The sequence below is a fragment of the Rhyacophila brunnea genome, unplaced genomic scaffold (assembly GCF_057557595.1).
Source record: "Rhyacophila brunnea isolate RB1 unplaced genomic scaffold, BYU_Rbru_1.0 scaffold_20, whole genome shotgun sequence".
Classification (NCBI taxonomy): Eukaryota; Metazoa; Arthropoda; class Insecta; order Trichoptera; family Rhyacophilidae; genus Rhyacophila; species Rhyacophila brunnea.
In genome coordinates this window covers 7,258,868-7,285,113 of record NW_028232860.1, presented here as the reverse complement: position 1 = coordinate 7,285,113, position 26,246 = coordinate 7,258,868, and the positions used below count along the sequence as shown (strand labels likewise).

General features: G+C 34.9%; 1 protein-coding gene and 1 long non-coding RNA gene across 2 annotated transcripts in view; one reads left to right on the top strand and one right to left on the bottom strand.

Moving 5' to 3' along the window:
• LOC147071141 (unc-112-related protein-like) overlaps positions 1-26,246 on the bottom strand; it is a 207,870-nt gene that overhangs the window by 180,914 nt on the left and 710 nt on the right. The gene's annotated exons all lie outside the window — the stretch shown is intronic.
• Positions 14,521-23,499, top strand: LOC147071142 (uncharacterized). Its single transcript, XR_015070778.1, has 3 exons — positions 14,521-16,470; positions 17,017-18,334; positions 23,430-23,499. It is a non-coding gene; the product is annotated as an uncharacterized LOC147071142 (long non-coding RNA).

Below are 26,246 nucleotides of genomic sequence, written 5' to 3'. Positions count from 1 at the left end.
TCATTTTCTCCAAAAACTGAGTTGCATCCGTCTGCCTCTGAGGTACAGATATTATATAATATAGTGTATTAATTGCTTGATCGGTTTGGTTAATATTTACTTTCGAGCACGATAACTTTAAATTTTCACACGATAAAAAATTGTAGGAACCACTTTCCTTCCTAACTGAAAGTTCGACAGGGGAAAACAATACCTTAACTATTTTTTTTATTCAACGAATAATTCACAAGATTTAAGAGTGTAATATTCTAAGTATTAAACATACATAATCTTGAAAACACTTCTGAGAAAATGTATTATAACGAATAGACAAATATTTTTGAAAGAAGTAAGACCCTTCAGGATCGAAACTGCATCTCTTGGGTTTCGCGCCCGTGCACATTGACCACGATGCTCAATACTTGGAATATTACATTCTTAAACCTTGTGAATTATTCGTTGAATAAAAAAATAGTTTATTAAAAATTATTAGCAAGTTCAAGTAAGTTACAACACAAAATATTTGGAGTAATCCGTGACGTATAATCAAAGTAATACCTACTTTGATTTAAAGTATAAACGCCGATAGCCAATGTAGCTCAATTTTGAAAATCGCTTCAGAGAGTATTATAAGAGCCATTAGGTAGATAGATTTAATATAACTAGCCATTAGTTAAAATTTGTCGCAATTAAGTACGGCGCTTTTAGCATTGTGGTCAATGTGCACGGGCGCGAAACCCAAGAGATGCAGGTTCGATTCCTGAAGAGTCTTACTTTTTTCAAAAAGAGTTTTCTATTGGTAATACATTATTTTCTCAGAAGTGTTCAAAATTATGTATGTTAAATAAATTTCACTATACGCCTAGCCTGTTAATGACTAAGTCTTACTGAGGATACCTACGTCGGACATAGGCACGCCGAAGGCTGGAAATTCCCTTCGGGTACCAGCAGCCCGATTTCCTAACTATCGTCTGGTGCCACACGAGACGATAGTTCAGGCTGGAAATCATCGCTTTAATAAAAGCGATGACTCAGGTGGAGAGTCATAGATCCCGATCAATGATTCCTTCAATTCGATTTCTTGGAACATCTGACAGACTTTCTTTTGTTTTATGTGTCTCCGGATGTAATTGAATACTTATCAATTATTGACTAGTTATTCAAATATTTTTATAAAAGCGTCGAGTCGTGTATTAATAAATATGCGTTAGTTTTCCAAGAAGTGTTTGCAAATTGAGACGGCCATTAAAACATCATCCGGTTGGCGAAGACGCCATATTGACAAACGCACCTCTAAAAAGACAAACAAAACGAGGTTATAAAAAAAAACGTTACGAAACATCTTCTGGCGCCAAAAACTGGTCTGTTAACTCGCTGAGTTATTATTTTAAAAAAATACAACCATTTAATTATTTGAGTAAAGAAATCACGCTAGAAACTAGACAAGTTCGACGTTTTGAAATTCCGGTTTAAACTTTTAAGTCTAGTTCAATGACATTAATATGGACGAAGCATCTAGAAAATAAAATGACACTCACTTTGTGTCGGGTCTGCCGGATGGCGAAATTCATATTTTAATATCGGTATCCTACGCTCAAATGAACATTCTGCTTGCAAGCGTCTGGCGACACCGCTGGGACTGCCCATACAAAATTTCTGACTGTCAGGTTTCGACTCCACCGTTATTATTGTGTTACAAAATGCCAATGTGCCTAGTTAAAAATTGTAAAAAAATCTACTAAACACTCCAAGAAAGATGGGATATCACTTTGCATGTGTTAGTATTATTTATTATTTATAAAATGCCATTTTAAGATATTGATGAATGTTTATGCAATGCAATTGAATGACAGGAACCATTGGACAGTCAGTCGCCTGTGATTCGCTGGGCTCACTTGCGTCTAATCTCCGAGAAGTCGTAAGTAACCGAGAATCTGTTTCTAACGCAATGAGTCATGACACTAATACGCCATTACAATAAAGGTTATATTACTATAAATTCTCGAAGCTTGTATCGCATAATGGAAACGGATACGTCAATGGTCACGTGACATCTACCTATACATCTGTGAATGACTTTCATGCACAATTTCTCGTGCGCGCCGGGTATGAAGTGAGTCGTCCATTTAATATGTCATTGGTCTAGTTACGTCTAGTAAGAAATCACTTTGTAAGCCTGTGCAGTACTATTGACAACAAAAACAAAAATGTTAATCTGACAAAATACCGACATCAAGGCCAACCAGATAATTAAGTTGGTATATCGAATTGATTGTAAGTTGCTACGAAAAACATTTTGGCAGATAATTTCCTAATATAAAGATTATGAAAAATACACGTAAGTAATAATCTAATCAAAAAATAAACTATTTTAAAATGTGTACCATGATTATGACGTGTAATTTTATTGTATAATTAATTGTAAAACAGTTTTCCAAAGCGATATCTACAATAATAATAAAATTAAACTGTTAGTTTGTCTATTTGCATTTCGATCAGCATATTATATTGCCGTCAGACTGTTTATAAAATAAGTAACTCAAAAACTAGTGGACCACTGTTGATAGAACTTTCACCGTATCCGGAAACTTGTACGTATGCAGTTCGCCGTATTACAATTCACCGTGAAATATGTTGTATCGGAAATATATGACCGTATATTAAGATCGTCTAAACTCTTTGGGGTCGTATACAGTGCGAAAACTTTAACATGAGACCTGGCGGCGGCGCTCGTGTTGATCTTATCGATGGTTTTCGATTTCGAAGTATTGATGGTATTGCCAGGATTAAAAGATATTACTTCCCATTTCCTTAAATAGGTATATATTTTCGCAAATTTCAAATAATGGTATACATATTTTCCCAATAACTTGGATACATTTTATATGGCAACATTCAAATTTTAAGTGTGTTTTGTAGCTGTCATCGCGGCAACTCTTTCGATAACGTCGTTGAAGAGCCGAATGAGGTTATTTTGTCGTTTTTCTTCTTCACAGTAGGAGATAAGATGACTTATAAACTTCCTGCTGTCACTTTTCAAAACTTTTTCCATTATTAACACGTCTAAATGACTGATACCGCGCACTTATAAGAAACGTCAAATGCATTCACGGTGAGGGGAATGAATACTGAAACGCGAGAGGAGGGGATCTAGTTCTCCAAGCCGCCGCCCATCACCGTAAAGATTTTGTACTATACCTAGTACTGACTTAAAATTCATGTCTGAATAAAACAAGGTTCTTGTTGGTTTACACTTTACAGGAAGCCGGCAGCAAATTATTTTGAAAATAGCCGGTTTACTAGATTATTTATTAGGTTAGGTTAGGTTTTCATTCTTGAATTCATGAATTTTGCAAAAATCAGCTATGAAAATTGAATTAATGTTCATATTGAATCAAATAAAATTGGAGAGCGTATAGTATACGGTTACATCTTTCCGATAAGAAAGCTCACGCCGAATTGTGCCACGGTGAAATGTTTCACGTACAATTTAAATGTAACCATAAACAACATCACTATGCCAGTCAATGAAATATTTATACCGACACTAGCCGCATTTTCAATCGATTTATGTCCGTGTCAACATACAAAATTCGCCGTGCAAAAATATATTAGATAGGTAAACAAGTTGCACGTTTATTTCGCAGCCTGATATTAATTAATCAACTTGAAACGTAATATTCTCTCATGAGGATTAAATTCCAACAATATTAATATTACTTTGTAACGCCTACAATGGAATACCAACTGTCTACGTACGTATTGAAATATTTCAGCCAGGCATTTGTTAAAATAAAACCTAATCAATTACTAGGTATATATGTAATTTATAACAAAAGCATGATACCAACTCACTACTTAAGACGATACATCAGTGAAACGGCAAATAATTTTCAACTATAGGCGCGACGAAATTTTGGACTCGCTGGCATTCGGAGAGAGAACATCGAGATGGGAACATGTCAATTTGTTTCGTGATGGCGACTGGGGTATTAATTCTTAAATCGTGTAAAGATGACTAAAAGCGTTACCCATTTACTTGAAAAAGAAAACATGTCAATGAATATATTATTATTGTTACTAATAGAACAATAAACAGAACATTAAATGGACGCATGTTGGATTTATATGACAAATTACATTTCGTTTGGCATGCGTCATTTGCACCCGCGACCCGCAATCCGCGCATCGCCTAGCCAGGGAATGGGACAATTGGACGCCGCACTGTCGTAGACACGTATACAGAACGTAGATGAGGTATTTTAATCAGTTTCTATCTACTCCTTAGTAGTTTTAATTCAACATAATGTATTCTTTATTGCAGATTGAGAATTACCATGCCTAAGGCTTTATATAAAATAAAAAAACTCTTTTTTCGTTTGAACTTAAACATATGCACGATTAAATCATTATTTACGTCTGCATATTTACATTCTCACCAACTATTAAATCATAATATAATCATTTAAATATAAATAATTATATTAAATATTTTTTTAAAGTACCTATAATTACCTAACGTCTATTTATTTTCGAATTCCGTGGCGTCCAGTTGTCCGGTGCCAAATCGTCCTAGACCCGCCTATCCACGATCTCTTAAGACCGTGCCTCACCTGAGGTATTAAGTTTGCAGTTTTCAAGTACCTACTACCCAGTAAATACATGAATACAGACTTGGTATACCACCTTGTAGGTATATTACAACATTTTGTGTATTATCTAAATTTCTAAGTAATCTAATCAAATGCCAACAGTACAATCATGAATCACATAAAATCAGATTATTTTATTACTATTAAGTACTTGTGTAGAATAGAAAACTATAGTAAACTCATTTTTTATTTCGAAGTGTAAGTTATTTTTTTTAATATTCAAAACACAAAGCCAGACACAAATTACAATAAATTTACACCAAATCATTACTTAATTTTAAGAACAAAATTAAGTTAATTTAAAATATTTATTATGGGAGGGGAAAGTTATAAAAAGTCGGTAAAATGTGCAGAGCGTTGGAGCGGAGTACGGATCAGTGGAGGAATGGGGTTTTACCCGGAGCACTAAAAATTTGTACTGCTCCACTGCTCTGAATGTTTTTATTATTATTAAATTTACGTCTTAAAATACAATGAAAGCATTATATTTGACACTTTGAAACACTGGAATTATTTGAAATACGGAAACACCTCACCTAAATAACCTCACTTTTTGGACAGAATTGCCTCAATTAATGAAAGACGATTTAATAGTCGGGAATTTTGTTTAATATAATTAATATGAAAAGGACGAATAATAAACCTTATTTCAAAACTAGTTAAACGTAGTTATGCAGAATGTAGCCAGTCCACAATAATATCGAGCTGAGATAATGGCACTTTAGCAACATGATATTAAAAATGTATGTAAAAATTGTAAATAGTATTTTAATTCAATTTGTTTGCGGCTTGGCTATTTTCAGCAGAACTTAGAGAACATCTTCTCGCATCTGATCAATATCACATATCTTTTTTTATTTTTTGTGGACTGGCTACTTTCTGCATAAATATGTCCAGTTATTTTTATTTTTTACATTTGTATACATATAATACCTATTAGACCTTTTTACTCGGAGCGGAGCAGACCCTGGAGTGGAGCTTGAGTAAGTATTAGGTCCCGGAGCGGAGCAAATCAAAAAATAGTCCCCTCCAACCCTCTAAAAATGTGTAACTACAGTAAAATTATTACTTATATCATTTCAAATTAAGTATTGACGTTTCACAACAGATCCATAAAAAATAAATGAATGAGGGTTTGCAATCCGGGGATCCCGTTCCATTTATTGTTCCCGCAAACTATGGATCAAAAGTTACTGGATGAAATTTACATGAATTGAGCAATAATTTTATTATAATAACAACATGAAACAATGCGCCATTCAAAATAATGGGTTGAATGCAAACGCGTTTGACATTTTTTACGTTATGTCTGACATTATAAATATATGACAATAAAACAAATTGTCGTTAAATATGCAAAAATAAAACCCCGACATTTGAATGCTCTTTTGATGATTGCACTTTCGTGTGTGCACTTAAATTTGCGTCACATTTTGTTTGATATTTAAAATGGTTACTTACCTAGGTAGGTCTGTACTCTTATTTTTTAATACCTGATAATCTGCAGCATATAGGGAGACTGGGAAAACAATTTTTGAAGAATACCATGTATTGTCCTCAATTATCATGCTTTTCAGAATCATTGCCACCCAAAAATCCCTATCACGGACTTCTAATACGAATACCTACCCAGTTTTTATGACACAACAACAAACAGGATTCATCCAAATTTAACTGCTTTGTATGCAAAGTAAAGTTAAAAACTTTCTATCTGGTACAGTACACTTCAATATTCTGTGTATACAAAATAATATATTACATACATATATCCAAAGCGATGTAGGTACCGATAATCTCTATATATATAAAAATCTCGTGTCACGATGTTTGTGGTCGAACTCCTCCGAAATGGCTTGACCGATTTTTATGATTTTTTTTATGTATATTTGTTAGGTATGAGAATAGGTCAACAAGTATATTTCATACCGTTAGATGATTAGGGTATCTCTATCCAGAAAAATTTACTTTTATTTTTTTGACAATTTTTTTTTTGTATTTTTTTTATTATTTGGCATAAAAAAATACCTATAAACCCAAATTTTCACCCTCCTACCCCCACCCTCCCATTTTTTAATCGCGATTTTATTATTTTTATATGAACAAATTTAACCGTCGTTCGTATTTCAAACAGAACGAAAATATTTATGTTGTTGAATAACAGATGGCGCTACGTCCGAGAAGAATTTAAGAGAAGCGTCGCGTCATTTTGACATTTCATTCGGCATATCATAACGCAGTGCGTGCAAAATTTTGTACGATTTATTTTAATTTATCTATTTTTATGTGCGTGTATTACAGTGCACAATGCCAGCAAGACGCAAGGGGGGCCATTTGGGCCGTCGAACGAATAAAGCAACAAACATGCAAAATAGTAGACCAGAAAGAACAGACGGACAAATCCAACAAGATAACAAAAACGTGCGTGTAAGAACCATTGAACGGCTTGCTCATCGGCACGGTTCCAGATTCAAACCTGTTCCTGAAGTCCATTCGCACATTCAATTCATGCTTCCAAATGACTTCGTTCGGACAGAAATAATTCACAATACTGCGGCAAATGGTCAACAATTCCATTCTACGTTCAAAATCAAAGGCCAAGTATACCACAAAGTAGGCTCATTGCTGCCAATGTCAAACGAACCACATAAATTTTTACAAATCTACTTCATGGGCGGTGAGGACATCAATCATGTGGATGCACGTTGCGGCTACAATAGCCTCAATTCGCCTAATGCCAGGCGCATCGTCGGCGAACTGGACGCCCTGTTGAATGAGCACAATGAATTATTGAAATTCTTCAAAGCACACATGCACGAATTGCAAAGTGACAATCACGCTATTGTCATCAATCCTGATAAAACACCAGCTGGAGAGCACGTGCGTCGATTCAATGCGCCTGTTATTGACGACATTGCTGGAATCATGGTTGGCGACCGCACATCGACGCGAGAAATCGTGATTCGAAGAAGAAACAATAATCTGGAATTCATCGCTGACACACACCGTTCATACGACGCTCTCCAATATCCGCTAATTTTCTGGAAGGGACAAGACGGATATTGCATAAACATTAAACAACGAGATCCTGTCACAGGTAATTCATTCATTATGAACATCATTACTCATTTTGAATTGAGAAAATGAATGGTTGATGTTTTTTTTTGTTTTTATCGGTGGTCATCGTCTACAGCGCTCTATTCCTCTTTCTGTCATATATCCCATCCCCACACACTTACGATACATTCGTTATTTTTTATTTAACAACCAAAATATTCACTAGAAATAATTTGTATGGCAGAACAACGTTTGCCGGGTCAGCTAGTATAATATATTTTTCTTACTATAGTAATGGATCATTTTTAAACAAACTATTGAAAACAGTTGTGTGGAATGTATATGGGGAATATTTGATTTTGAAATCAACGAAAAACGTTCACACTGCTACATATCGGTGGCGAAGGGTGGAGGTGGGCTGTTACTATCCAACGTAAATAGTGCTTTAATAATGCACACTAAACTTTATCAGTCATACCTATATGTTTTCATTGAACCAATACATAGGTACTACAAATTGCAGATAGTATTGGTTAGTTTTTAAACTTCAATTATACTCTGCGTAGACTAAGCCATAGTCAATAAGTATTTTATAGATGGAAGAATATATTATGGTTTGGTTTAGGGAGGGCTAAATGAATTTAATAAAACCGAAGAGCACTATCTGTATTATGTATGTGCACTATTTTTGTCAGATCGCCCATAGCATACCTAAACTTATTATTGTTTGGTTAAGGCAGGGTTTAATTGAATTTTAAAGACTAACCAGCACCATCTGCAATTTGTGTTACTAGTTCAATGACAGACAAAGTTTAGTGTGCACTATTTATGTCGGAAATTAACAGCCTACCTCCACTTTTCGCCAATGGTAAATATCATAATTACATAACGTTGAGAAATTGAATGGGTACGTCTTATTTAATTCAAATTTAACTTATCTGTGGATAGTGTTTATATTGTAAAATTCAGAAAATTCTTGCAAAATAGTATCTAATAAATTACACTGTATTTACTTCAGTGCTTTCATAATCTATTAATGACGTATTCTTGATCTTTCACAATAGACACTAAATGACTATTCTTATTCTTGATAAGTTTCTTCCATCATCGTTTTTCTCGTCAGTAAGCAAAACGAAGCGGATTCGCGAGAGGCAGCTACTTACCACTTGACAAGTAGGCAGAAGTATCTACTCTCGAGGAACACTTACGAATGGTATGTAGGTGATCGCACGAGCGCGAGCTGTGGAAGGTGGATGGCCACTGGCTGTTCTCGAGGAATGCTGGTTATCGCGGATTCCTAACTATTTGCAGACGTCGCAGCATGCTATCGATGTCAGAACTGGCTGCGCTGAAATTCATGCACGTTGTTGTTTGCAAATTATCGGAAGGAGCTTCACACAAAAGCAACGTTTCGAGACACATGCACGTCTAATGAATACAACAGTATTCCCCCCAAGAAACTATTTTTCTCCGAATATTAATTTGTTCAGTTGTCCAAAAACAGCCATGTCAAACAAAATTTTAAAATTTTGCGCTGAAATAATAAAGAAATAAAAGCAATAATCGCATGGTTAATTCAATAGGTCCATATTTATAATCATTACATTACAAAAAGTAAATTCTAGATATATAGGTACCTACATTGTCTTATCATTTATATATCAGGCTATAGAAATATACCAATATTGATTCAGATGAGTTTTTTCTTTCTTCTCTTCTTTCTTCGTGTCCGGAAATTTGTACGAATGCAGTTCGCCGTATCACACTTCACCATGAAATGTTGTATCGGAAATATATGGCCTTAGGTATATTAATGACCGTCTAACCTCGTTCGTATACCTACCTACTGACATACAATTCATGTCTAAATAAAACACGGTTCTTGTCGGTTTACACAGGAAGCCAGCAGCAAACAAATTTAAAAAAATAGCCGATATACTGGATTATTTGTTAGGTTAGATTATATTGTGTTAGGTTTTCATTATTGAATTCATGAATTTTGCCAAAGTCCGCTATGAAAATTGAATTCGAAAATGTTCATATTGAATCTAATAAAATTGGAGACCGTATAGTATACGGTCATCTCTTTCCGATAAGAAATCTCACGGCGAACTGTGCCACGGTGAAATGTTTTACGTACAATTTACATGTACCATGTACCTAACCCTAATGAATACCACAGTATGTTTTTTTCCCCCCAAGAAACAATATTACTCCGAATATTTGTTCAGTTGTCAAATTTAATATTCAAAGAAGTTTTCTAAAAGCCATGTTAATAAACGAAATTTCAAAAATTTGCGCCGAAATATTAAATAAATAAAACGGATAATCGCATGGTTATCCCGATAGGTTCATTACATTAAAAAAAGTAAATTATAGAAAGGTAGGTAGGTACCTACATTGCCTCATCATTTATAGGTGTATCAAGCTATCGAAACATACTAATGTCCTATATTATGTTGATTCAGATGTTTCTTTCCCAGTACATACAAGTGTGTTCTTTTCGGTTACGAATCATTTATTTTGTCTCCCTCCAAAAGGTACTCTTCGCCACTGATGAGAAATCTGCAAGACGTTGACCTCTCTGTAACTGCCTAATATTTTTAAGTATCTTAGAGCGGTTTCACACGGAGTATTCACGTATCCGATACAGGTACGACATAGTTTCCATAAACAATGGACTTTTCACACGAAGATACTCGTGCGATACTCTCACGATACAGCTTCGTCACACAGAATTATTTGAGACATTTGAAACCTCAGCCGTTCGGAAGTATATTATGCTTCTATGATACGCTGTTTATTTTTCGTTCATGCCGGCTAAAGATTTGGATTATGAATAGAAGGGACCATATTATACGCTATTTCTGTTATGACATGTAAAATTATTTTTGAATATTATGCACGAAGTATGCTTAAGTTGGTAAACTCCACAAAATAAGTTAACATCGCTCTGTTGCCGTTCCATTTTCTAATTCACGCAAAGGCTACAATTTTTTAAAATGTAAATTGGACATAGTTATGCAGGAAGTACAGTCACAAAAAATAAAAATAAATGAGATATGATATAGATCAGATGTGAGAAGGTTTTCTCTACGTTCTGCTGAAAATAGCCAAGCCGCAAAAAAAAATATTCTTGAAATAAAATACTATTTACAATTTTACATACATTTTTAATATCATGTTGTTGCTAAAGATCTACCATCGTAAGTTGGCAGCCGGTCGAATTTGAAACTAAAATTGTCTATCGAGAATAAATTTGTTACAAATGCCATTTAATTTTACAACATGTTTCTCGAATTATGGATTGCATAATATTTGTACAGAAATCTAGTACCAATAAAAAATTATAAATTACCATTTTTTCGTTAGTTATGGTAATATTCTCAATGTCATACTAGCGCCCTCGCTGAAATGCCAATTTATGATGGTAGATCTATAAAGTGCCATTATCTCAGCTCGACATTATTGTGGACTGGCTACATTCTGCATAACTACGTTCAATTGTGATTAGTGATTACTTACTCGTGTGTACGTTACAGACGGTTTCACACAAAATATCTTTATTTACATTACAGAATTTTTCAACTACACAATAATGCCGAAGTGTAGTATTATTGGCTGCTTATCTACTCATCGTGACGTATTGACTTTTCGGTTCTCGACTATTAGTGGAAGCCAGCGGCAAACGAAATTTTGAAAATAGCCGATATACTGAATTATTTGTCAGGTTAGTTTAGGTTAGGTTAACATTCTTGAATTCGTGAATTCTGTAGTAACAGTAAAGTGTAGTAACTGTAGTATCTTACCGCCCTGCAAATTGGCAAATAAATGTCATCACAAGTTTGAAGTTATCTGCAAATTAGCCTGCAATACGAAGATCCTTTTTAGGCGTCAATTTAACACATTTAGGCTATATAGTCTATCTCTATATATAGAAGAAGGTTTGTTTCAGCATTTTTGGCGTCAACATTTTTTGTCAACGACAAATTTATTTGTGCGGTCCAAAATTTACGTGAATTATGGGACAAGAATGTGCCTGAATAATCGGATCTACTAGCCGAGTATCATTTCGACTTGCTTAATGCGCAAACCAACAAACTGCACTTTATACCAAAAATGAGATTTTTGTTATAAAACATGTTATCTATCTACGAGGGTGGGTCAATAATTCCTTAGAAAAAAGCATTAAAACAGTTTTTATTTTTGTATTTTTTTTTATTTCTCAACATAATCTCCTTGGAGCTCAATACACTTGGTTAGACGTTTCTCAATTTTTTTTAAACCGTCAGAAAAATAAGTTTTCGGAAGGTCCTCAAAATAAGCTTTTTTCCGATCGATGACTTCTTCATTTGAAAAAAAACGTTGTCCACTTAGCCATTTTTTTAAGTTTGGGAAAAGGAAAAAGTCACTGCTAAATCTGGCAAATACGGTGGGTGGTCGACCAATTCGAACTTCAATTCTTCAATTTTAGCCATTGATCGTAAACATGTGTGAACACGGGCATTGTCCTGATGAAAGAGGATTTTTTTCCTGTTTAAATGAGGCCGTTTTTCTTCAATTTTGTTTTTAGCTGGTCCAATAAAGATGCATAATAATCCCCTGTTATTGTTTTTCCTTTTTCCAAATAGTCAACGAAAATAATTCCACGTGCATCCCAAAATACAGTAGCCATAACCTTACCAGCTGATTTTACGGTTTTCGCCTTCTTTGGACATGGTTCGCCTTTCGCAATCCACTGCTTTGACTGTTTTTTCGTCTCGGGAGTATAGTGGTGTATCCATGTTTCATCTACAGTCACAAAGCGACGAAAAAATTCATCCGGATTGCGTTGCATGAGCGACAACAGGGCTTTAGAGGCCACCACCCTATTGCGTTTATTGTCGACTGTGAGCAAACGCGGCACCATGCAGAAATGACGCTACCTTTTGAGATCCCTGTAACCTCAATTATCTCACTCAACTTTAATCTTCGGTCACTTAACACCATATCGTGGATTTTATTGATCATTTCTGGTGTAGTCACCTCTGCAGGACGTCCTGAGCGTGGTTCATCCTTTGTTAATGTACGACCACGTTTAAATTCATTTAACCAGTTATAAATAGTTGCAAGTGAAGGAGCAGATATGCCGTGAACTAAATCCAACTCATTTTTTTATTTCCTTTGCTGTTAACCCTTTTATATTAAAATGTTTAATAACAGCTCTAAACTCAATTTTCTCCATTTTTGTAAACAAGCAATTTTTTTTTTAAATGTACGAGAAATACACAACAACCCGACCAATCTGATTGAAACTTCGCAGCATACTGAATCGGTAGTGCCGCTGCATGAAAACAAACCGCTTACAGTACTAGTCGCGCCACCTGTCGGCTTTTCTAAGGACTTATTGACCCACCCTCGTATCGTCACGCAAAATTTAAAATTCCTAAACCTACAAATAAATGGGTAATAACAAAACAACCAACTGCAGGAGCCAAATTTTTAATGTCGTAAATGGAACAACTCCGTTCTTTATAGGGAAGCTAAAATATTTCATAGTGCAGCTTATAGGTATGTAAAAAAACATTTCAACAACCAGTGTATTTTTAGAATTGTTAAATTCAGCTCGATAGTTAAATTATTATGTTTTTTCTCCTTCCTGAATAATTTGCACAAATGGAGTTAGCCGGTTTTGCAGATTATACAGTCCATTTATTACAATATAATAAAAATAACTTTAATGAAATTATATTTTCACGTCAATGCCAAAAGTATTTTCTTGTCCGTCATAATTATTGTTCATCAGTTCATCTCCTCGTGAAGGACGACACGCTACTAAACTCAGTATCCGTCATACCTGTATCGGATACTTCAATCATTCGTGTGAAACCGCTTTTACTGAATAAACCTAATAAGAGAGCCGGTTTTTCAGATTAAACAGTCGATTTATTACAATATAATAAAACAACTGATTATTTAATGAAATTATATTTTCACGTCAATGACAATAGTATTTTCTTGTCCGTCATAATTATTGTTCATCAGTTCATCTCCGCGTGAAGGACGACACCTTGGTAAACTCAGGATCCGTCATACCTGTATCGGATACTTCAATCAAACGTGTGAAACCGCTCTTACTGAATATAATAAGGTACGGAAAACAGTGATGTATGCCAGATTGACTCATTGAAATCGGAATAAGCGGTGCATGACGTGATATCAGCTTTGTACGAGTTGACTTAAATACACTGTTGATGTCGTTGATAGTATGCGAATCCGAGTGCGTAGACGGGTGACATGTCACCATACGAGAATGCAGCCGGCGATTGCCGAGTGCGAATCGTAAAAGTCAGGGTTGCGACTTACGAGAATATCACAGCGATTATCACTAATATATTGATATATTATTACATTGGGGAATTAATCTTTGTATCATAGCATCCATCAGTGGCGAAGGGTGGAGGTAGGCTGTTAAAATCTGACAGAAATAGTGCACACGAAACTTTCTCAATCATACGCATTTGTTTTCATTGAACTAAAACTAAAATGTGCAGAAACTGATGGTTAGTTTTTAAAAATATATTAAACCCTACCTAAACCAAACCCTAGGAAAACGCCTTGCCTAGAAAACGAATTTATTATTGTCGGCCATTTGCAATTCCATACGTAAACAAACTAAGTACTTTAAAATAAAACAACGAGAAACCATTATATAATTTAGTAATATAAGTTAAAGTGTATGGAAATAAACCAACGGCGTTCCAATAAACGGTGCTTTTTCTTGAGTGTGTAATTTAACAAGATAATTGAGAGCTAGTCGAAGAATCTAGGTTATCACAAGTTTTGTTTTTGTTTTGGTACGCCAAAGAAGTATAACTTCTAACGCGCGTACATAAGTACACGCACCGATATTTTTTTTTTTTTTTAAGGAGGAAACTCCACTATTCTGCCACCCCTGCACGGGGAGCCGAAGTAGAATGCAGCAGTGAGTAAAATTCACAACATGCACCTATGCGAGGGCCGAGTCTGCGAGAGGCGAGAGCTCACCAGCTATCAAACCGAACCAGAGTGAATAAGCCTTGCCGGCCGGGGGTACGTGCAAAATGCGGTACCTGAATGCCGTCGGCGCGGCCTTACGCGACCTTGGATCCGACTACGACGTTGCGATATCCCGTTTTACTGGGATACTCACCAGTCACCACCCGTTCGGCCACTTCTTACCGATTTGCCACCGAGTCACTACGAAGCAATCGAGAAGTCGTAAACATTGGTATGGCATCGTCATACCCAGGGAACTCTGAAATAATGGGAACTGAAATACCCAACGGGTAAGGTGAAGCAGGCAACCGATCTCGAGTAAGGAAGAATACAGTGAATCCCCTATTCTACGGTTTTCAAGGACCATAAAAAAACGATAAATGCGGGATACCTATAAATATTTTTTTAAAACTCGTTTTTCTCCTGGATTTTTTTGACGTCTTGAATTATTTTCAGTTTCTCAACTAGAGTTCTAGTTTTCTTCACGGGGGGCATTTTAATTGAGACTTAAAAAATTCGTGATACGAGATGCGAGGCAAGCCCGAGCGCCGACCGACCTGTGCAAACAAAGCGACGCGACTGAAAGGTCTGTATGTATCATAAACAATACTACGAAAGCGAAACAAAAACAGTCAATCGGGATAATATTTGTGACGGGACCATAATATTTAGACGATAGATCGAGGAAAACGATAAATCGGGGAACGATTAATGCGGGATTATTTAACATTGTTCTTATGGATGTTTGGTAGGACTTTTATGCGAGATCGGTAGATCGGGGTTCCACTGTATGTGATAAATTTAAACACGTGTCAAGAATACGTCATACGTCTAATACTGACAACTGCTCTCGGTTTATGCATTGACGCTCATTTACTATTGGTGTATTACACACGTCTATAATGCGTGGTTCATTTTCGTAGGATACTCACATCTACAAAAGCCTACGTCAAACTTTACTGTATTGGTATGTTCTGTTTATTATCTGTTCTGTGGTCATTCCTAATAGTGGGAAATTTGAGTCTGTTCAACCTTTTGTTAGGTCGGTCAGCTGTTGCGAGCTACTTATCTGCTGGCTAGTCAGCAGAGTTGTGATGGGTCGCTGCTGTTTTTAACGAGTGGATTTCGACTACTTCAACAAGGACTTATTTATTTTATCCAATAGTAGTACCAAGACGGGCATGAGTCTATTCATTTAGACTCGATCGGATAAATGGCAAAAGATGGTTCACTGGTGAATGGAGTGAACCGACTCACCTCTGAGATTCGAGATTAGCTCGTTCTCAGAGGCTTGAACTTCTTTCAAATTGACTTGAATGGATTGTTGTCAAACAACTCACTCATGACATAATTATAGGCAAATCAGTACACAGTAGCAGGCACCATGCACACAACAAAAACGGCATGAGGTTGTAGTGGTATTGTTTACTAGCATGCAAACAGGCATTGCAGCAAGTAATCTAATACACCCGCGAATCGCCCACGTTTCCACAGTATACCGATTTATATGTAACTACTCGTATAATGTCCAAGTAACACTGTTTCCCATGATGGCCGCGCGGCTTAAGCGTCGGCCTATAGCGTCGTGGATCTCAGGTTCGAATCCTGGGCCTGGCAAATACACATATTGTTTTTCAATTCGTGTTTGAGTCACTGTATGAACCTAATAGGATGATCAAGTGTCTGACATCCATTTCTCGTAACTGTGGAGGCCCGTAATGATCTTATTAGGATCGGACATGGTCAGGAACGCTGTTTACACACGATAGTGCCCATAGAACGCGTCGAGCGGGCGAAGTCGGTGTATGAAGCGTTTATTCATAACCATAATCACACGTCTCTTGCCGCGCATTACCCTTCACCTATGTAATAAGCGGCCCAAGCAGCACAAAATAATTATTATTACAGCGTCTCTCATAACAAAGCAATAAAAATATTATATTATTTCGCGGCTTGTAATTAATATTTACGACGACATTATTCAACCAGCGAAATATAGGACACGGGATAAAATTAAACAAAGAGATCTCTGTTATTAAATAATTGCTTCTCGCCCGTCGATCGACGACGCCTCGAGCAGCGTGATTTTGGTAGCCGTGTTCAATGAATGGACTACTTCTTTGTATTTTCATTAAATCGTATCGCCGAGAAGCGAAAAACGGTGACTCATGCGGCAGGCGGGTCGCAAGGCATCGTCAAGTCCAGTGTGCGCTGGCGTATTTGATTACGTTGTATTTTCGATGATTTATGCGCCACTTGTAGAAATTTTGCGCGAGCGCCGCACTCGCTGCGTCAATGGGCTTTATGCCTTAAGGCTAAAATGTTAGTCATATTCTATACTTCACACATTCCAGATAATCTTTTAGATTTTTAAAAACTGTTTTGGTTTCGGGCATGCGCATATAAAAGTACCAAACCGGTTCGAAACAAACCTTCAATAATTAGACATTCCAGATAGAATATTCCAGAACTGCATGCAAACTTCAAACTGTCATGATTCAACGAATGCGCAGTAAAAACAGCAATGTACTGCTGAACCAATGAATAATGTACATAAATTTTAAAAATATTGTGCAAATTAGCGGTGACGAAACAGCTAGCAATAAATTGTATCCGATGAGCGCCAAACCAAAAAAAAGGGTTTCGACTCACACTGACTCACACACCGATGATGATTTCATAGAGTTGGACACGTTTCTATTATTTTGTCATTTTTGAGCTGTTCAATAACTGAAATAAATTATTGTAGTACGTAGGTATTTATTATTATCTATGGTTGCAGTGTTGTACTTCATTAGCTAATATTATTTTAAGTTGTTATACCTACTTACATATTTTAAGAATTATTTAATGAGCGAACATGAAGTGTGTTTCGAATTTCACAGAAAATATGCACGTATGTACCTATCTATACAAGTTGTAGCTATGTAAGTAAGCAAAAACAATGCTTTACACGAGTAGGTATTCTACAAGGTGAAAGCATAAACAGCAAAAAAGAGTACCTACCTAGGTACTTAATAATAATTTACCACGATCGTATGGCATCATAAATATTTTTAAAGATACTTATGACGTCAAGTTCTTAAATGTTTATTTCAAGGAAATTCAATCGATGTTGAAGTCAATTAATGTGAATATTTATTTTTATACAATTTTATAGCCATATTACAATATTTATGAAAATCCTAATAGGTATTATGGTGAAGTGAAGGTAAATGTCATTAATTATTTAGTCGTCACATAGATTCATTGTACACAAAGAATTTTTACTATAAAAATAGAAGGTGTCTTATATACCTATTACGTTATTTCTGTTGTGACATTTTAAATTATTTTGCAAGCACATGAAGCATGGTTAATAATTTAGTAAACTCCAAAAATATTAAGATTGCTCAGTTGGCATTCCGATTTTATTACATAAGCAATGGCGGTCATTTTTTATGTTCATTGTGATTACACTGATTAGTGTGATTAGGACTGATTACTTACTAGAGTGAGTTATACCTATACATAGACGGTTTTAGACAGATTTTACATGATTTTTAAATTAAATACTGCCGAAGTGTAGTGTCTGTTATTGGCTGCTTATCTAATCATCGTGATGAATTCTCTTGGTATATGTTACGCCGAATGTGCGAAATTGAATATTACATGAAATGGGCAAAATTTTGCCTAAATCATGAAAAATGCAAGCCCGTTGCCTTATTGATGAATTAGACAAAATATCTGGAGAGTGCGTGAAATCGGCAGTAATTTTTCTGCCTACTTCATGTCTTGGACAAATTAGATAGTAGCGCTACGGTGGTATTTTTTGCAACTAAACTAAATGTATCAAATGCTCATGGATTGGTCAAAATGTACATTTATATTATCTATGGTCAAAATAGATGATCGCGCTCCGTGGTGTTTTTTGCAACTAAACAAATGTGTCAAACAGTGTTGCCAACCGTACTATAATTATAGTATTTGTACTATAATTTTCGTCTACGTACTATGTACGATATAAAACAGGTATAGTACGCCCCAAATACTATAATTTCGAGAAATCGGAAAAAAGTTCCCAATAGAAGAAAAACAACGCCAAAATAATCCGTGAGAAGCAAAAAAAATCCCCATGTCTAAAAAAAGGTGACGTTAATTCCTTAAAACAGCGATTTCCAAACTGGGAGGCGCGGAGTATTGCAAAGGGAGGCGCGAAAAGTTTAACACAATTAATGTAGCCACAGGTTTGCAGTTTGCAAATGCATAGTTTATAGTAAAACGGCCGCTAGTTATAAACTACACAAAAAACAGTCCCATAAAAGGTTGTTTGCAAACCTTTCTGCAAATATGGAGACTAATTTTATAATCCCTCACTTCTATACTATTGTCAAGCGCAAAGGCTAGGTATCTCGTAAAAAAATTAAATAAAAGGGTCAAATAAATCATAATGTTGAAATTTGAGGCAAATTTGTTTAGGAACGATAATTTTGTTGCTAAACTTGTCTATTTGGTTGAAATTTAAAAAATTCAGTGAATAAATCAATCCAAGGACCACTAATGCATTCACTGATTTAAAACGACAAAGTGATTCATAAAAAATTGGAGCTTAGGAAATCAAAATGACAAAAAAAAGCTCTCCATGTCTCCACTTTTAAATATTTCTCCGCCAGATATATTGAAGCAAACAAAAATCTATTTACTGAGTTCTTGGTTAATTTGCTAATGTACTTTTCACATTATTTTATTAATAGTACAAAAAAGTCGCCTGCGGATTGCTTTATTTCGGAGCTATTAAATATGTGGTTGAAAAATCCTGACCCGGTGGGTCCGCTTCAGGATGTGGGGTCTATGATAGAATCCATTTGTCAATGAACGAAGATGAATTTGGATTGACTACTATTGAAATTGATTGTGCTAATAAACAAGCACATTCGTCAAAAATTAATGTAATATAAGTAATAAAACCTTGTTTATTTTTGTTGTATTCGTAAGTAGGTACATTGTTGACTATTTAAAAATGTGTCTGTATTATTTAATGAAATAAGGGGGAGGGGGAGGCGCCTAGATTAGATTTTTTTTAAAGGGAGGCTTAGTAACATAAAGTTTGGAAACCACTGACTTAACATTTGAATTTTCTCTAAAAAAACGAGACGTTAATAATTTACCCTTCATCGATGTTTTGTCTAAAAAAACAAGACGTTAATTACCCCACGTTTAATTTTTTGAAAATGCAGAAAATTATTGGTCACTCAACGCGCACTATATTTTTGGCCGAAATACTATAATTTTGAAGGCACTGTACTATAATTCCACTTTCAAAATATGGCAACACTGGTGTCAAATGTCATTGATATTTTGAATGACGTTCATATACATTTACTATGCGCAAAAAAATTCTAGAACTATAATATGATAACGGAAGAATTTTATTGAAAAGTATTTTCGCGATTTGATTCGTGCTTGGGTATCAATTGTGCAATGGTCGATTGAATGTTTGTGATAGTTTGTTGACACTTGATAGCTAACCTCAAAATCAGAGGTCGGCACCATGCCCAGAATTCATACCTATTTATGAAATGAGAGGTGAAATAGAGTATTTTAAATAAAATTGTCCTATATGGTATGTCACAATTATACACGTCGGTCCTTTTCTAACGCATGTTAAAGTATTACATAAGTCAATGAAGGAATAAGACAGAGATACGTATCGATGAAGAAATTTTCAAAGTCGAGTGTGAACACATGACGCATAACAGATAAGACGGGGTAAGAAAAAAAGTAATCAAACCACAAAATTTATTTGTGTCTATCAATATAATATATTAAACTGCAAAATTCTTAAAGTAACAAATTTAATTTGTCTGAACAAAAATGTATGTCAACAGCACTGGATCCGAGAGTATAGGTGTGGAAAACGTAACTTTTTCTGTCAAAAAAGCGAAATCATCTTATTTAAAACATATTCGCAAGTATTTGATATTCAATATACGTATTTGTTGTACCATAAAACTTATGTAGTTGTACTAAAAGCCGGCTGACACGAACATGTTCAACTCGAAATTTGACATAAATGAAAAATACTTGTCAAAATAATTGCTTATAATTAATATTTAATATATAATTTTATTAAAATTGTAATTCTGACTTCCAACATTTGGCACAGAGGTGCGGAAGAAGTTTCCCAAGCTGGTCCAACTGGTAAGAAATAACTTCACATCGATTCGATATCTATTCATCATACAATCAACTCAAAATATATTTTGAAGTGAATTAAATATGTATAGCAAAAAATTAAACAGTATATTATACTTGATACTCCTATATTAAAATTTGATACAACCGGCTCTATAATAATCGCTGTGCTTGATCGCACTTTGGTATATAGAGATTGTACGCAATCTATTTTTGAATCAAAATCTTTGTCCACCTTGTCTTTTAAGGTTGTGCAATTAATCAACTACAAAAACTGTCAGACGTACACACGGCAATAGACCATATTTTGCTACCGTCTTTAAGTAGAGGTTCACAGATCCCTGTATAGTGAACAACCTTCTACAATACTGACACACTTTGCATTCACCTCAGGAACATCATTGTATGTTTTCTTCAACAAATAATGCACAAGAGTTAAGAATGTAGTAATCTTTATTGAAAGCACAACATTGCGGGTGGGTTCATTTCTCACCCAGTATAAGTATTTTGTAAAAATCGTATGTTTCTAACTCGTATATAAAATTAATAATATATAAAACAGTAGTTGACTTGTTTACGAAATTTTCAAGAACATAGGTAAGTAACAATTCCGCTAATACTTTTCGTTTTTATACTGCGTACTCTTGACTTTAGTTAGGTACTAACAAAATAATGTATGGCAACTAAAAAAGCTGCAGCGGTAGCTCATTGAACATTAAATTTGATGAAACAACTTTACGAGCTCAAATAGTTACGCTAATCTAGAAATTGCCCACAGAATTTTCAGTAAACAAAATCATTCCGCTTGCAAGTGTTTAGTGGAGAGGGAAACACTGAAGTTGACAGTATTAGATGATTAGTGAGCTATCGAAACACAAACTTCTTTTAGATTCAATTAAAATTGTCATTATTCACATTTATAGTATCACGTTAATATGATTGTAATTACTTATTCCGTGTGATTCCTGTATAATGTTTTATTTCTGAGGAACATAAAAGTATTTAATTATAATAGATAAGTAGGTATACTAAAATAATTATTACAAGTATACGAAATACCGTAATTAAACATCTAAAATAGTTACCAAATAAATATGTATTTATTAGTTGGTACATTTTTTTTGTAAATCGTCGCCATGCATATTCATTTTTTATGAGTAAGACATAAAATTTAAGTTAGGCTAAGAACAATAGAAGTATTGTGTATTGAAATAGGCCAAATAGGGTAACCCCCCAGGGCAAAAATATATTGTTTGTGAGAAGTTCTGTTAAAAGTTAATTTCAGTTTATCTATACCGCATGTTACATAATCGGTATGCACTAATCCAGTGTTTCCCAACGTGGGGCGTACGCCCCACCGGGGGGCAATTTGAATGTTTTGCGGGGCAATGTGCAAATCATTAAATATTTGGTACATTTTTTTTGTTAAAAAATGCATTTTCGAAAATATTTTTTTTATATTGCAACCATAACTTTTCGCGAAAATTACTGTTGCCATTCCCATCATAATATTTAGTTGAATGCGGCGATTTAGCGCTGTTCATCATATGTTACTGAAAAAATCGTTTTTTTCACAAACTGTGGAGATTTAAGATTAAAATTGACCAAATTAGTCCTCACATAAAAACTCTTTGCAGCTCACATCAAGCATAATGATCGCACTAATTTTTTTCCGATTTGTACATCTAATATAATATTTATTATACATAGGTAGGTACTTACTTACGAAAGTAAAATTGTAAATAGTATTTATTGCCTATGTTAACTATGAAATTTTGATAGGGGGAGCATGGAGATTTTTCGTATTTCTGCATTGATCGCGAAAACAATATAATATGTTTAAAATGTACATTAACAGTTCTTTTAGGCTTTTAGGGAGTGCGTCCTAATAAATCATTACACCAAAAGGCACCCAGAATACGATTAAATTTATGCATAGGCACAACAAACATTCCAGTACAATTTGAAACTTTAGGTTAGGTTAAATTGTATTGGTCTTAGTTAAGTGCATCTTTAAGAAGTAATGGCAGTGAATGAAATAGGTGTGGAGTTAGAGTGGTTGGACTCTTGTTAGATTGTTCGAAAAATCGAGATCGCAATTATGTAAGTAAGATATTATTGTGTCATGTTGTTTAATTTCGTGTGGTCACCAGAGTAATTATTATTTCCTGTGTAGATTGCTCTGTTTGAAGACGGAGCGTTAAAAATACTCTTTTCTATATTTTAGAAGTCGAAATCTTGGGCATGATGCCGACCCTTGCTCAAAATGGACATTCAGTTGAATAATTTAATTCAGAATTACAAAACCTAACCTAACCTTATAATAATAATATTATATTATGTCCAATTATAACTAATAAAACTATCCGTATTAAATTTACTTTGTCATGTTGACAGTTCAAGAATTCCATACCGTGGCGAATTCATGTACTCAGCAGAAATTTACCTAATTCATGAATAAGGCAACAGGCTTGACTATTACATGAATTAGCCAAAATTTTGCCCATTTCATGTAATAGTCAATTTCGCACATTCGGTGTAAAATATATATAGATAAATAAATGTCATAGCAGTACTGGGAAGTTTTATGAAAATGAAACTGCGATGCGAAATCTCTTGTAGCTAATTTCACATGTGGACCATGTGCAGTGACGTCCCGTGGGGGCAGGCATATTGAGCGTCGCTTGGGGGCGGCAGTTACCCAAAGGGCGGCAAATCGAGGAGAATCATTAGGTATATATAGAAATAGCTACATAAACTTAGTAATAACGGAAATATCTTTCCATTAAAAAAATCAGTTCACTGGTTGGAAACAAAATGTATTAATTAAGTACTATAAAAGTTTTAACAGGATTTTTTGTCGGGTTCGCGATGTCTAGTTTACTTCATTTGTATTTGGATGTCACGTTCTTGGTGAAAAACAATGACTCTGCATACCTAATTTAAAATTTATCCAAATATACTTAACAGTCACTCGTGAGTTTTGGAAGTTGTCAAGTGTATTTTTAAATGTACCTATCTGAAACTGTAGACTCACAATATAGTCTATTGAATCAGAGATGGCATTTAAATTAGATTTAGTGGTATATATCTTGTTAGTAATGTATCCATACAACACATTTCTTAGATATTGGAGTCATGAAAGGATGATAAAAAGTACTGTATAAAAAAAATGTGGCGGTATTTTGGCACTGCCTAGGGGCGGCATTTTGTCTAGGGACGTCACTGACCATGTGGACCTTTGTTTGCTTCAATATCATACATGCATGCTCTATCTATATATATTATAGAAAGGGGTTTTAGATATATTTGGTTTGTACAGCTAACTAATGCTGTATGTACCTGACTAAAATAATACGCAGTACCAATCAGGACCGAATTTACAATAGGTACGGTTAAAGGAACTATATCCCAGGGATCCCAAATTAGTAGGGGGCCCGTAGCCGAAACTATAAAAAGAATATACAATAAATAATCCTTGAGCACAGTTGGGTTTTAGGGCCCCAAATACGTCTTAGTCCAAGCCCCTTCAAGTGTATATCCGACCCTGGTACCAATGATGTATAAAAATCTAAAAATGAATTAGGGATTTGTTATTTGGATTGTCAGTTAATTTTTAACACAATGCTAATAATAAGACCAGTTGTCATGTATGGCTTGGACACCTGGTGCATAATTAAAAGCATGGAAAGAGTGTTGGGCGCATTTGAGCGGAGCGTGCTGCGTCAACGTGGTATCTTCGGACCCATCAATGACACAAAGTTGAGACGGAGACACAGATTACAAGAAGACAATGTACGAGGGCCCGGACATTGTACAGTCCATCAAATTGAGCCGCCTTAGACGGCCGGGCCATGTACACAGGAGAGACGAGTCACGCATGTCAAAGAGACTGGCATTCGGGAAGCCGGAAGGCAAACGAAAACCTGGTCGACCTCGTACAAGATGGAGGAATAGTGTCGAGTAAAATAACCATAGTTAGTTACTTACCTACAAACTTATAGATTTTATAACATAAATCTAGGTATAAAATAATTTTATATTATGTTGTGATTGGATGATTACCGTACCATACTTTTATATAATATATAACTAGGTAGCAGTGGCGAAGGGTGGAGGTAGGCTGTAGATCCGACATAAATACCTAGTGCACACTGAACTTTGTCAGTCAAGCGTATTTGTGTTCATTAAACTAATAAAAACTACAATGTGTAGATAGTGGTTATCATTTTTTAAATTCAATTAATCCCTGCGAAAACCATGCCATATAGATAAAATTTAAAAAATACTCGTCTGTCTATAAAATATCTAAAATAAATTATGCAATTAAATCATACATAACTTTGGATATTTTATAGAAAGAATATTTTTTTTATCTATTACAATTTGATTTAGGCAGGGCTTAATGAATTTAAGAAATGAACCAACAATATGTGTAATAATGCTGCCACAATCCAAAATACGTCAAACTGAGAAAATCAGGTTTGAAGTTTTTACCTTTCGCATGTTTAGATATTGAATGAAATTTTGACTTGAATTTGATGACTTAGTGATATGAAATTTTCGGTACATATACTATGAACGATAGACATTGAAACTTAGTAATTAACTCAAAACACGTAAATTTGGACTTGTGGCGGTTTAGTTGCGAGGGTGTGATACATTCTTAATGCAACGAAAACAAATAAGTATGAATGAAAAAGTGTGCACAATTTTGTCATATCGCCCAAAATATAGCAAAACTATTATGGTTCGGTTAAGGCAGGGTTTAATTGATTTTTAAAGACTAACCAACACCATCTGTAAATTGTAGACTTAGTTCAATGAAAACTGATTTTAGGTTGAACTATTACTGACAAATTTTATTGTGGACTTATTGTACCGATTACATATTTATTTTCATTCAAAGTTTGGACAGTGGTCTCTGCAAAAAAAAGTCGAGAAAGAAGAATAAAGAACACAGATTATTAACTTTACAAATCAAATTTCCCGCGTAAATATTACCTATGTGTAGAAGTAAAGTTGATAAGATGATAAGTAACGAAACGATAAAATGATAACCGAAAGTAACTTCAAAAAATCTAGATAAGGTTAAATTAAAAAGCCCTTCAAAATGGTGCAAGTATTCGTATGTTTAGGTTTAGTAATAGGTACTTATTCTGTAGGGAAGCTAAAAAAATCTTTTTCATATTACTTACTTACCTATGTAGGTACATAATAAGTTATCTTATGTCGTTATGTTAATAGTCAAGCTGGAATGTCTGATGTGTTTCGATTGTCAATATAAAACGTAGATCTTGTTCATCGTATATTTTCATCTCCAACGATGACAACATTGCCTGTTGTAGGTATGTCACCTCTACAAATATG